This window comes from Drosophila obscura, unplaced genomic scaffold (assembly GCF_018151105.1).
Source record: "Drosophila obscura isolate BZ-5 IFL unplaced genomic scaffold, ASM1815110v1 contig_31, whole genome shotgun sequence".
NCBI lineage: Eukaryota > Metazoa > Arthropoda > Insecta > Diptera > Drosophilidae > Drosophila > Drosophila obscura.
Window position 1 is genome coordinate 159796 of NW_024542819.1, and position 12616 is coordinate 172411.

General features: G+C 39.0%; 1 long non-coding RNA gene across 2 annotated transcripts; it reads right to left on the minus strand.

The window, feature by feature from the left end:
* Positions 1-11311: 11311 nt before the first annotated feature.
* On the minus strand, positions 11312-12037 carry LOC121404691. 2 transcript variants are annotated; one of them, XR_005968141.1, is made up of 3 exons: positions 11830-12037; positions 11535-11601; positions 11312-11418 (listed from the first exon to the last, which is right to left on the minus strand). It is a non-coding gene; the product is annotated as an uncharacterized LOC121404691 (long non-coding RNA). The 2 variants fall into 2 exon arrangements; XR_005968142.1 differs by having other exon boundaries at positions 11668-12037.
* Positions 12038-12616: the final 579 nt, after the last annotated feature.

The following is a 12616-nucleotide window of genomic DNA, read 5'->3' on the forward strand; positions in this document are numbered from 1 at the left end:
TAGCCTTCTAACTTAAACGAAAAAAAATAAATTATAATATTTGGAGTCTTGTAAAAAGTTCTTTGTTTAATACTACTACTACAGTTAATCTATATATATAAAAATCTCGTGTCACGGTGTTTGTGACTGAACTCCTCCCAAACGGCTGGACCGATTTTTAAGAAATTTTAGTCGTATATTAAGTATATATGCGCATAGGTCGCAGATTATTTTTATACCCGTACTCAAAAAAGAGTTAAGGGGTATATTAGATTTGTGGTAAAAGTGGATGTGTGCAACGCAGAGAAGGAAACGTTTCCGACCCCATAAAGTATATATATTCTTGATCAGCATCAATAGCCGAGTCTATATAGCCATGTCCGTCTGTCCGTCCGTCTGTCCGTCCGTCTGTCCGTCTGTCCGTCCGTCCGTCTTGATGAGCGCCTGGATCTCAGAGACTATAAGAGCTAGAGAAACCAAATTTGGTTTCCAGACTCATGTGATATCACACTGCTACAAGTGTATTTCAAAATTTCGCCCCGCCCCCTTCCGCCCACACAAAGAACGAAAATCTGTGGCAGGCACAGTTTTAAAGATACGATAAAACTAAAAACGCAGTATCGTAGAAAATGACCATATCTACCAGATTGCCGAATCTGAATCAGATCGGATCATAATTATAGCCAGAATGAAGAAATTAATTTTCAGTTGCTTCCCCTCCCCCTCCCGCCGGCGACAACGCATCTCATTTTCCTTCTCGCTCGCACACTCTGCCGCGTTCAGTGCGCGAGCAACCCCTAGCGGAGGAGATGTAGAATCTAATCGGAACATGTAAAATCTACATGTTAGATGTAGAATATACATTGTATATGTAGATGTAGATATCATATGTAGCAAAAAAATGTAATATGTAAAATTTTTTTTTTTTCTAAAATTCTTAAAAATCATAAGCTCAAAAATGTATATACTGACTGAGTACGGGTATAAGTAGAGTCGCGTCCCCAGAAGCGACTCACACGTTCCTTCTCGTTAATCTTAATATTGGTTTTTGGATCAAGCAGTGATCTGATTAAGTTGTCAGTGTGTTTTGTGATATAATCTCGATTTAATATCTTTCCTTGTGTTTGTTACGTTTGTTTGGGAAATTTCTTAATTTCTAATTGTGGTAAAGTGAAAAATTTAACATTAATGCGACATAATAGAGCAGATAGAACACTCCAACAAGTCGAAGAAGATCACAAGAGGTACGAAATGAACAAAGACATTTGGAACGGAGATGTGGGCCGCTGAAAATTTCCGCCTAGCATTGTCACAAATCAAATTCGAACTAAGGCTAGGATTGACACCTTTCAAGATTCAATTCGAATAGGGTTCATTTTGAAGTTTTATTTATTTTATCATATCAAAACAATTGGTTTTTATACCCGTACTCAAAAAAGAGTTAAGGGGTATATTATATTTGTGGTAAAGGTGTATGTGTGTAACGCAGAGAAGAAAACGTTTCCGACCCCATAAAGTATATTTATTCTTGATCAGCATCAATAGCCGAGTCGATATAGCCATGTCTGTCTGTCCGTCAGTCCGTCCGTCCGACTTGTTTGACGCCTGGATCTCAGATACTATAAAGGCTAGAGGAACTTAATTTTGTTTCCAGACTCATGTGGTACCACACTGCTTCAAGTGTATTTCAAAATTTCGCCCCGCGCCCTTCCGCCAACACAAAATACGAAAATCTGTGGCAGGCACATTTTTAAAGATACGATCAAACTAAAAACGCAGTATCGTAGAGAATAATCATATCTACCAGATTGCCGAATCTGAATTAGATCGGATCATAATTATAGCCAGAATGAAGAAATTTATTTTCTGTTGGTTCTTCCGCCCCCTCATGCCAGAGACCACTCAACTCATTCTCTTTCTCGCTCGCACACTTTGCCGCTTTCAGTGCGCGAGCAACCCCTAGCGGAGGAGATGTAGAATCTTAATGGAACATGTACAATATACATGTTAGATGTAGAATATACATAATATATGTAGATGTAAATAACAGATGTAGCAAAAAAATTTAAAATGAAAATTTTATGCACAAAAATGTAAATACTGACTGAGTACGGGTATAAGTAGAGTCGCGTCTTTAGAAGCGACTCACACGTTCCTTCTCGTTTTATTATGGTGCCATTTTGTTTAAGAATTTTAAAAATCTGGTATTTTTTTATGGTTTTTTTCAGAGGTAGTGTCTTATATCTGGTTGCATAGAATTTTGCAGTTCTGAAAAGCTGACAAATGTAGCTATAAATCTGACCCAGTTTCTTTGCATCGGCAGTTTAACGCCTGGAAGATATTAAGCTTTCTAATTAAAATTTAATAATTTTTTGCGGTATTTTTTTTTTTTTTGACTTTAAAAACTCGGCAAAAGTCGAAAAAAAAAATAATTCTTGGCCAACATTTTTAGTTTTAGACTAGCAGACCCACGCGCTTCGCTGCTTACTAAATGCATTTAATGTTTAGGAATTCATCGAAATTCAACAATGCTAATCAAAAGCAACAAATTTACTTACACAAATTGCAATTTTTTCAGAAAAAAATTTTCATAGAGAAAGTTATAAAAACAAAAAATATATCGTAAAATGTTATGTACAGAATGACACAAAATGAAATGAAAAAGGCGTTCAAACACACACTTTTGGACCAAATTCAAGATTTTTTTGATTAATTTTTAATTCCTGAGGAACATATTTATAGAAAAGTAAAAATTTGTTTGTTCAAACCATGCCACATTCTCTGGCTATCATTTAAAAAAAACAGCATGCAATTTTGTGCACGCGTTGCGGGATAGCCGCTTACGCACAGATTTTTTCCTACATACTTATAGTATAGATAGACGCATTAATTAGGCGTCGTTTAAGGTATCATTTATATGATGGTTTTTAGGGTAAAAAAATGAAAGTTCGAGTTTAACCGTTAATTGCGCCCCAGTGACACGCCTATTTTAATTTTTCTTGTAAAAATTTATATTAATTATTGAAAATATTTGTATTAAATTTTAGACTTATCCTAGCTGGGTTCCAAAGTTATTAATTTTGCAACGTGTTTTGACAAAACGATCCACTGTGACACGAGGCGAAATTTTGAAATACATTTTGTAATAAAAGCGGTATTAGCATATATTTTCTATTTGTCTCTCGAATAAAAATTATAAAAAACTCCTAAGATATGTAGAATAAATAACTGTTTTTTTTCTTAGATAAATTTCAAACTCTAAGCGCTGTTAATTTGGACAGACTTGAGCTGCAAAAAATGCAAAATGTTGATGTTGGCAGTGCTGCCAACTTTTTATCAGGAAAGAAGACATTTCTAACTTGGTCAAGTCTAGTAACGGGAAACTGAATAGTGATATTATATTATTATCTCCATTCACTCATAATACTTGGTCTGGTTTCCCAGCTTGAAATTTCCTAACAAATCCTACAAATTCCACAAATTTTCTTTTTGGCCTTAACGTACACGATAAAGATAGAAAGCTGAAACTTGGCATATTGGCTGTTCATATTATTAGTGAGTTTCGAATTAATTTTCTGATAGATGCGAACACGCCTTCTCCGCGTCCAACATTAAAAATTTGTCCTAGATCAAAGTTTTATAAATTTTTTGAAAATAAAACTAGTTATAATTATTTATTATTGTTACTTAACAAATAAAATTTCCGCCTGATCTGATATCATGATCAAATATCGACGCTGTCTGAATATATTAAATATATTCGAAATTGCGCAAATATGCGCTTAAGTTGATAATTCTGTTTTAAAATACATACAATAACACACAATCTCACTACTTCTACTGCAGCAAAGATAACTATTTTGAGGTTAGATTAGAAATAAAACATCTGCCAACAAAAGAATTAAAATCAAAACGAAACGAGAAGGAACGTGTGAGTCGCTTCTGGGGACGCGACTCTACTTATACCCGTACTCAGTCAGTATATACAGCTGCTCGTTTCCAATTGTGTGCTCGTGGGACGGAGAGAAACTTGTGGTGAAAAAATTAAAAACTATCGGTATCCCCGACGAAGCAATCACGAAGTTAATTTCTTGACTCCAAATCTCGTGATCTTGTCTCAGATCGGCTCTACTATCGCCAAGGCATAACAAGGGAGCAAAAAATCGAGAAAAATTCCGTCTGGAATCCATCCGCACAAAACAAACAAGATAATTTGCCCACTGCACAAGTCCGTCAAAAGGTAAAAGGAGGATCGCCGTACTAACAATGTTTTTTAAATATTGCCACAGCCAGTATGACCGTTCCTCTCCTCAGTGTGCATCAATATAATTCACTCATTGTTTTGGGGGACCTCGATCAAGAGCGACCTCAAATCTTCCGAGTTAGTAATAAAAATTGTTTTCCAGCAACGCGCGAGGCCTTTTCTCTTCCATTCACCAGTCTTGGATTATTTTGTGTGTTTTAAGGGATTTATTGACTTCGTGTGTGGTGCCCAGCCAAGCCTAAGTTTTCTTTTCGTTCGCTAATCCGCGGATCCCGCATTCGTCTTCGCCTTCAAATCCTGCGTGTGCAAGTGCTGTAACTAACCATGGATCCCATGGTTCGTCACAACCAGACGACATAGCCAACGCTACTCCCAGGTGAAGCGATCAACACCCAGCAAAAATGCAAGCTCAGCACACGCCAAAAGACAGGAGACCAGCACAAGGGGCTTACGCAATAAGTACCTAAAATAATATTAAATAAATAAATATTCCTAACAATATATTTTCCCGATTTGCCAACGAAATTCCTTTCTCACGGTACCGGTGCACACCGATCACCTTACCTGGGACATTGGACATTTGTTGGGAGGCGATTGCTTAGGTAACCCTCGGTTAACGGGCAAACCCCTTACATGCGCGAGCCAGTCAGCAGTCTCCGACTTTCCTTACCGGGAATATTGGACACTGACTGCAGGGCTAATGATTAGGTAACCTTCTGTTACCGATCAGCCCGTCTGCACGCGCAGACTATAAATCGGCAATATATACTTATGTAAGAACCCTTCCCGCACTCTGAAGCAGAAATAAGATATCTGTAAGACATTCATGGGAAAATCGAAGGCCGGCCGATCTATAAAAGGTACAGCCTTGCATGAAGAAAAAGGCAGTCCACCAGCCATCGTAGGCAGGCAGTCAATCAGAACAGACTCTAGAACAGGAAGAGAGTCCACCAGCCGTAGCAGTCATGCAAATAACAAACACGCACGTCGTAGAACAAATAAAAATAACATAATACATAACATAACCGGGTAGCACAATAATACGGAAGAATAAAGATATCTGTTAAAAGTCAAGTAACCAAGAGTGTTGTGATTTCGCTAACCCATTTTCAGTTGCTGGCAAAGTTCCTGGTTTCCCCAAATAAAGTCCTGCGACTGGGAATGGGACGAACATCTTCCAAGTGTGTTGTATCAAACCTGGCTAGACTTTCTGCAAAGTCACGCTTTGCTCCCCCAGATCAAGATTACAAGATGGATTGGCGCCCAGCCATCGGTGAAGGTCGAACATCACGGTTTCTGCGATTCGTCTGAAAAGGCGTACGGTGCCGCGATCTACGTGCGCGTGGAGTGTGACCAACATATTTCGTAGCATCTGTTGTTAGCGAAAACACGACTTGCTCCCGTGAAAACCGTTTCGCTTCTCCGATTAGAGCTCTGCGGTGCAGTACTCCATTCCGAAATGGCGACGGCTATCCTGCCAAGCATGCCGATGGCAAGTCCTCAATGTTATTACTGGACTGATTCTACGATTGTACTGGCTTGGTTGAACATGCCTGCTTGTTACTGGACTACCTTTGTGGTCAATCGAGTGACCAAAATAGCTCAAACTACCGAAACCAAGGCTGTGCTCATGTTCGTTCCGAACATAACCTCGCTGACTTAGCCAGCAGAGGCGTATCTTTACAGGAACTGGTAGAACATCAACTCTGGTGGTATGGACCAGCTTGGTTGCAATCTCCACGTGATCAATGGCCAGCCCAAGCTGACGAAACTCCAATTATGACCGAAGAGCAGCGGGCCGTGAAAGTCCATTTTGTTCCCAGCCCATCCTAAGATTTCCTGGATCGGTTCTGCGTTTTATTCAGTGTTGCCGGAAGGTGTTACCCGCACGGAGGGACCCCTTCACTAGCGGGGAAATTAACGAAGCGGAACGAACTCTTATTCTAGAGACTCAGCGCCGGGAATTCCCCCAAGAATTTCACTGCCTGAGTGGTAAACGTCTCGTGCCGAGTGCGAGCTCTATTTTGAACCTGAACCCCTTTTTCGACCGACATGGGATCATGAGAGCCTGTGGCCGTCTGCTTCGGAAGCCATCCGCCACGGGACTGCCGCAGATTCCTCAAGCTGACCGTGGCGATGAAGAACTGTCGGAACTGCCTGGCTCACCAGCATTCCGGCAAGGACTGCCGAAGGGGAGGCCGGTGCAAGGTGTGCCACAAGAACCACCACACGTTGCTACACATGCGACCGTCCCAGCGTCCAGCCAGTTCTCCAGCTCCGGTGTCCCAAACCAATCGCCGCCCCCGGCTCCCCGCAAGCTGACCCGTCGTGGGAAATCCTGCTCCATCGGTCAACACGCTGTTCCAGCACCGAAGCATAAACTTCCTCCCGACGGCCCAGGTGATCTTGGATACGGGCGCCAAAACCCACGACACAACGGCGCTCATCGACCCATGCAACTGCAAGCCAAGGCCAATGCAGATGCCGTTGCACTCATTGCAAATGATGTGCGGGTACATGGAGTGCCTGTAATGGACAACGAGAACTTAAAGGCTCTCTTTAATGGCCTTTTCTACTCGTTAGGCCTCGTCCCACCACCGAAAATCAAGGAGATTTTTCGCATCAAGTCGCGGGTGCATGCACATGCACATGAGTCTGTTCTAGATCCTGTGATCATCGTTAAATTTGAAAGCAGTCGTGACAAAATCATGTTGTTGAAACCGGATGGAGAACATCGACGACAGACTAAACAACCACATCAATGAGCAACTCAATAGATGCAGCTACACCATCTTTAAGGAGGCCATGAAGATGAAGAAGCGTAATGTCTTGTCAGCCGTCTTCACCCGGCGCGCTCTTGTCTATGCTCGGCAGAGTGTACACGGCGAATTTGTTTGCCTTAGAAGCATGGAAGATCTCTATGCCCTGCAGAGCCTAAGCAATGATGTTGCGACTGAGGAAGCGCCCCCATCCGGAGGCCCAAACAACACCAATAATTTTCATTAGATTATCTAAGTTAATTTTCTTACTGTCATATGTGTGTCTGAAACGTGGTTTTCGGCTCATGTTATTGATGTGTTAGTAGAATGTTTTGGCTATGACCTGTTTCGATGTGATCGAGATAGTCACGCAGGAGGTGTAGTCATATATGTAAGTAAACGTCTAAATGCAAAATTTGTATGTAAGCACCCCAGTGATAGTGTAGTCGAATGGATATTTGTCCAAGTCTCCAGTGCAATACACTCCTCAAAAATTTTAATTGGGTTTTTAAACCTACCCAGTTTTCTAATTACTGTGATACTTTACTTGACATATTTTTTATAAACCATAGTCACAATGTTTCTACGTTCAGTCAGCTGTCCATGCCAATGTTTTCGAAACATGACTTAATTTTCTTGACCTATAATTTTAGTACAGACTTAAACAAAAACATAATAGTTTATAGAGATTTTAACAACATTGACTATGCCTTGACTCACAATTGACTGTCCTTCAAAATAATATAATATACCTATATAATAGATCAATACCTCTAGTGGCAAAAACTGATAAACCTCGTGGCAATCCATGGTTCAAACGCGACATTTCATTTCGAAAATGGAAGCGGTACAAAACAAGCCAGCATGCTAAGCAGTATAAGCTACTTAGGAAGAAGGTGATACAATTAAACAACTCCGAGAAACGTAAATATTTGTATAACAAATTCATTAATGCAACATCAAACAAGCAGATATGGTCCTACATTAAGCAGCTGGGTATTGGTAAATCCAACAATGAACGCATCTGTGATGTTGATCCTGATGTACTCAATGAACACTTTTTAGACTGCAAAGTACCTGAAGTGACTAAAACTGACTATGTTGAGCACTTGCCCCAAAATCTATATAGAAACTGTGATGATGTAAACTGCTTATGTGATAATGGTACCTGTGATAATAGTTTCAGTTTTTCATGTGTAACTGAATTCAAATGCCACTGGTATTGATGATATAAAATTGATATTGCCAAAAATACTGCCATACATAACCCACTTATACAACACAGCATTGACTCAATCAATATTTCCTGATTCTTGAAAAGTAGCAAAAATACTACCAATCCCAAAATCTGCCAACGAATACAGGCCAATCTCTATATTACCTTTTTTATCAAAAGTGTTAGAACGACTAATGGCTGGTCAGATGACAAATTACTTTACAGCTAATAAACTCTTGATTGACAAACAGTCAGGTTTTCGTGTGGAAAGAAGCTGTACAACAGCAATAATAAATGTAGTGGAAGGTATCAGAGAAAAATTGGACAATGACAATATAACGTTCTTGACTCTTTTAGACTATAGTAAAGCTTTTGACACGGTTAACCACGAAATTCTTTGTTTTCAACTAAGTCATCAATGCAATTGTTCGAGTGCAGCAACAAAGCTGATCTTCTCTTATTTGACTAATCGGAAGCAGATTGTGTCCATTAATAATGTGTATTCGTCTTTACTATGTGTCAAGCGTGGCGTTCCTCCTCTGTGTATATTAATGATCTACCGAGTGTATTGACAAATTGTGAAGTACATATGTATGCTGATGACGTTTAAATGTATGTTAGTCGTCCTATTAGTAGAATTAATGACTGTGTTCGTGTGTGTAATAGCCCTGCAGTTCCAAAAGTCACTTTTCACTCGTGATTCATTCGGTGAATCACTCATGGCATGTCCTCTGCCACTGGTGACTCACTGGTGAAACTCCAGATGAAATTTGTATGGACATGTCCGCTTTTGTCACTCGTGAAACTTCATATGAAATTGTCACTGAATTTTCTAGTGATTTCACCGGTGGCTTATACGTATAAGCCAGGAGTGAAATCACTCGGGACATGCCACGAGTGATTTCACTGGTGACATCCCAGTCGGACTTTATACCTTCCAAGAAGCACTTCTAGAGCGGTTCTTTTTCCTGCAAGCACCAGTGATTTATACATGACGTTTTGGTTTCCAAATTACACAGGGCGAAACACGCCAGCACCGGTACATTTGGAAGTAGGTAGGAACCGTTCCTTTAGAACGCATTGGGAACTGGTGGTTGTTGTAATTTCAACTTCGTGAAACGCTCGGGTTTCGCTTCCAGTTGTACTTTCCGAAAGAAGCATTACAGAACACATATTTGGCATGCATCGAGAACCGTTCCATAGGAACCTACTAAGAACCGTTCTGGAACTGTTCCAATGCAATCATTCCTTATCACATCCCTGGCATGTATTAAGAACCGTTCCTTGAGAAGGTATGCAGCATGCATGCATGCATGCATGAAAGAGCGTTCTAAAAGAACGCGAGATTAACCCATAAATACAAAAACTATAAATTTTTTTGAATTTGATTTATTTAATATTTTCTTTACTAAAATATAATACAAAAAAATAAGAAAAATAAGAAAAAGTAAAAAACAACGAAAAAAATTAAAAAAAAATAAAAACTGAAAAAGATAAAAAAGAAATGAAAAAATAAAAATAAAAGAAAATTAATTATAATAATAATAAAATAAAAAAATTAAATAATTGCCGTCGTCGTCTATGATGAAATCCTTGTCGTGGTTGTAGTTGTTTTTTTCTCGGAGGTGTTGTTGCCGTCGTTCCTGTCGGTGTCTGCATGTTTCCTTGCAAGGCAGGAGACCGAGTAAATGCGATTCTTTCCTTTGGAGAATGCCGTCCTTATCAAAAAGAAATTTGTTATTGTTTTATTAATTTTGGCAAAAGTTTATTAATTTCAAATACAATTTTTTATTGTTTATGTCCACCCTAATCAGTTCATTAAAAATCCGAACAAGGTCCACCCTAAATAAATTTCACTGCATGAACATCGTGAACATTAAAACATCACTCCACTTGTATCAACATATATTTACACCACTATTAATACTTACAGTGCGTTTATTTCTCCTTAGTTTGAAGAACTTATGTATATCGCATTCCATCGTTGAGGTTATGTTCATGTGCATGTACATGTTCAAAGAGAAATATGTATATTATGCATTATTTATTGTTTATTTTAATATTCTTAGGGTGCAGGCCGAACTGCCACAACAATCTGCCAATACTTACGTGGTAAAATAAACGGTTTTAGGCACTTAAGTTTCACTTTTTCACAATTGTTTGCAGAGGGCACAGATAAACGCACAATTTTCACCGGCTTCAAAACGCAAGTGATGAAATAAAAGAAGACGAGAAAAAACCGCGTACGTTCTTGCATGTTCCCTTTTGTTATTTTTTTGTTGTCCGAATTTGTCTTCGAAAACATTCTTTATGCCTTCTAATAGAAGCGAGAAAGTCACGCATCGAAAACGTCTACCTGCGAACGTTTTCGATGCGTGAACTTCTCGCTTCTATTAGAAGGCATAGAGAATGCATGAACTTCTCGCTTCTATTAGAAGGCATAAAGAATGTTTTCGATGACAAATTCGTACGCTCGGTAAGAGGGGAATAGACGAAGTTAATGCCGAACCGAATCCCGATCGTTCGTTTTTTCACGAAGCGGCCTCTGCATTCTCTATGCATTCTAATAGAAGCAAGAAATTCATGTATAAAAATCGTCTGTCCGCGAACGTTTTCGATGCGTGAATTTCTCGCTTCTATTAGAATGCATGGAGAATGCATAGGCCGCTTCGTGAAAAAAACGAACGATCGGGAATCGGTTTGGGTTTCATTCCATATTTTTCTGTGCAAAAATATGCATGATAGAACCATTCTTTGTGGAATCGGTTCCACTAAGCCTGCCAGGGAAGTAGTGAAGAACCAGTACTATGTTGCAACCACTTCTACAAGGTCCGACTGGGATGCCAGGAGTGATTTCACTCGGGATATGCCACGAGTGATTTCACTGGGGAAACTCCCGAAAATGTCCTATATGAAATCACTCGTGATTCATTCGAAATATCCCATATGAAATCACTCGTGACTCTTTTGAATGTCCTATATGAAATCACCTGTGAGACTTCTCATTAAATTTAACGGAATTTCACGGATAATTTCATAAGTGAAAGCCACCCAAAAATTTCTTTAAACACTTCATTCAAATAAAAGTAAATATATTTATTTTACACAGATTTTCTAGATTTTTCATTGATTTAATTATTTTTAATTATCTGTAGGGCCTTCCTTAACTGACTCGATCAAGTTAATAAGCACCAATGCTCCTGAAATGATATAAAAAATAAAAATATTTAGCCACGGAAGGTAATATTTTCTGAACTAACTTCTGAGTTATGTTCAGATTTGTATAAAGCAATACACATATGAAATTTGATTTTACCTTTGAGGCATTTTAAACAATTACTCCTGGACTAATATTTTGATTTTGACTTCAGAAATGTTTTGATCTGTAAATAAATAAGTCAATTTGTACATATATATTTTTTAATTAAAAATGCTGTATTTGCAGTTACATGGGTTTCCTCGAGCAAAAACAAACACTCGCAGCGACGCACATGGTTAACGGGACCACACCGCTTGAATGATCTAGAATCTAAACATATTTGTTCTTGCGAAACCCATGTACAAATTTAATTTAACTAACAACGCGCACTGTAATCACTGAATCCACTTACCTGACTTTAAAAACACTGAAAACCCACTTTTAAAAGGAATAAACATGTAAAAAGACGCTCAACTCAAAAAAATCACAGCCGCTCGCAACAAAAGATTGCACCAAATAATCGGTTTTTCTCCCCTCAGACGAAATGCGCGAGAGTAGAAGAGTTAGGGTCGAATGCAGGTAGAGAAAACTAAAAATATGGAGAGAGGGAAATCTATGGATATCTGCTTCTCTTTCTTACGAGTCAGCTTCGATCTGCAGCAGTTGAAGCTGGTCAGAATTTCATGCTGACGTCGACGTCGCTGCCTTTGTCGACGTCGAGCCCGAACAATTTTTCCTATGACACTTTCATGCCGTGACAGCCAGAACTGCAGGGAGTGAATTAAAACCCGTAAGTCAGTGGGCAAAAATCAATGGGCTAGGATTGAAAAACGGGCCAATAATTTGGGTTTTACATTTAATCAAACGTTGACATGGGATGACCACATAAGTAAATCAGTTGGAAAAACATATGGAATCCTAAGATCGCTATATATAACAAAAGACTTTTTACCACTGAAAATCAAACAAACAATTGCAACAATATACCTCACACCAGTACTTCTTTATGGTATCGAAGTGTCTGTAACTCCGCTAGCCAACGAAGGCTGCAAGTTGCTTTTAATAATATCGCGAGACATATTAATAATAGACGTAGAACTGACCGTATTTCTGACGTAAAGATTAAGATATTCGATATGCCACTTAAATCCTGGACAAACCATAGGGTGACATTATTGCAGAAAATTATATACACCAAA